This window comes from Nerophis lumbriciformis, linkage group LG08, assembly GCF_033978685.3.
Source record: "Nerophis lumbriciformis linkage group LG08, RoL_Nlum_v2.1, whole genome shotgun sequence".
NCBI lineage: Eukaryota > Metazoa > Chordata > Actinopteri > Syngnathiformes > Syngnathidae > Nerophis > Nerophis lumbriciformis.
Window position 1 is genome coordinate 46,377,501 of NC_084555.2, and position 1,721 is coordinate 46,379,221.

Sequence of the window (1,721 nt, forward strand, 5' to 3'; positions counted from 1 at the left end):
GTTTAAGTGTGGTCACGTGACTGCCAGGCTCCGTTTGATTGGTGGAATGGAGTCAATAACTATTGCTTACGTTGGATTGGCTGAAACAGAGTCATGTGACAGAAGCGGTCTTTGCAAGCAGTAATTAATCATAATTATGATCTAAATAAATGTAGCGATTGCAATGCAACTCAAAGTAACAAGAAAGTAGCGTTTCTTTGTGACAAAAATACGCATTAAAACGACACTGAGAAGTTATGTAACGTGTTAGTTATGTAAATGTGCTGAAGTAAATATCGCACCTCCTGAGAATAATACAATAATAACTAGACAGATAGCAACAAATAAATAGTATGGTGTAACATCAGCAATTGAAAAAATGTATTTATTGTATAAAAATACAGTAACATTCATTTGTCAGTCCAAATGTAGGTTTGAAGTCACATGACTGACATGTGGCATCATGAGCGTCCTTCAATTTGTGGATTGTGTTACTTACAAAGCAAGGCGAGGACACTTACTGTCAATTTGGGACTTTTTAAAACATTCAAACCCAACAGAAACGTATGGAGTCCCTAAAGGGACATGGGGGAAAACATTTTTTTAATAATTTTTTTTTTTTTTTTTTTAGACATGTATCTTGTGCAAACGATAAACTTTTTATAAAGTTATAAAAAAAAAAAAAAAATTATTATTTAATTTTTTTTAGACATGTATCTTTTAGACATGTCTAAAAAAAAAAAAAAATTATAATTGTTTTTATTTTTTTATAACTTTATCTTATCTTATCTTATCTCGTGCGCACGAGATAAGATAAGATAAGAAAAAGTTATAAAATATTTTTAAAAATTATAAAAAAAAATTTTTTTTAGACATGTCTAAAAGATACATATCTAAAAAAATAAAATAATAAATAATTAAAAAAAATGTTTAATAATTTTTTATAATTTTTTTTTTTTAGACATGTATCTTGTGCAAACGAGAAACTTTTTATAAAGATATAAAAACTTTTTTTTTAAATTATTTATTATTTTATTTTTTTTAGACATGTATCTTTTAGACATGTCTAAAAAAAATGTATAATTGTTTTTATTTTTTTATAACTTTATCTTATCTTATCTTATCTCGTGCGCACGAGATAAGATAAGATAAGATAAAGTTATAAAAAAAATTTAAAAATTATAATTTTATTTTTATTTTTTTAGACATGTCTAAAAGATACATGCCTAAAAAAAATAAACAAATAAATAATTAAAAAAATTTTTTTTTTTATAACTTTATAAAAAGTTTCTCGTGCGCACGAGATACATGTCTAAAACTAAAAAATAAATAAATAAAATGTATAATTTTTTTTATTTTTTATAAATTTATAAAAAGTTTCTCATTTGCACGAGATACATGTCTAAAACTAAAAAATAAATAAATAAAATGTATAATTTTTTTTATTTTTTATAAATTTATAAAAAGTTTCTCATTTGCACGAGATACATGTCTAAAACTAAAAAATAAATAAATAAAATGTATAATTTTTTTTATTTTTTATAAATGTATAAAAAGTTTCTCATTTGCACGAGATACATGTCTAAAAAAAAAAAAAAAAAATTATAAAATTTTTTTCTTCCCCCATGTCCCTTTAGGGGATCCGTAGAAACGTAAAAATACTGATAAAACCCATTCCTTCACAAGGTGTCAATACGCCGAGTCAGCAAATTAAGGCTTACGTTGCAATAAAGCGGTCTCCA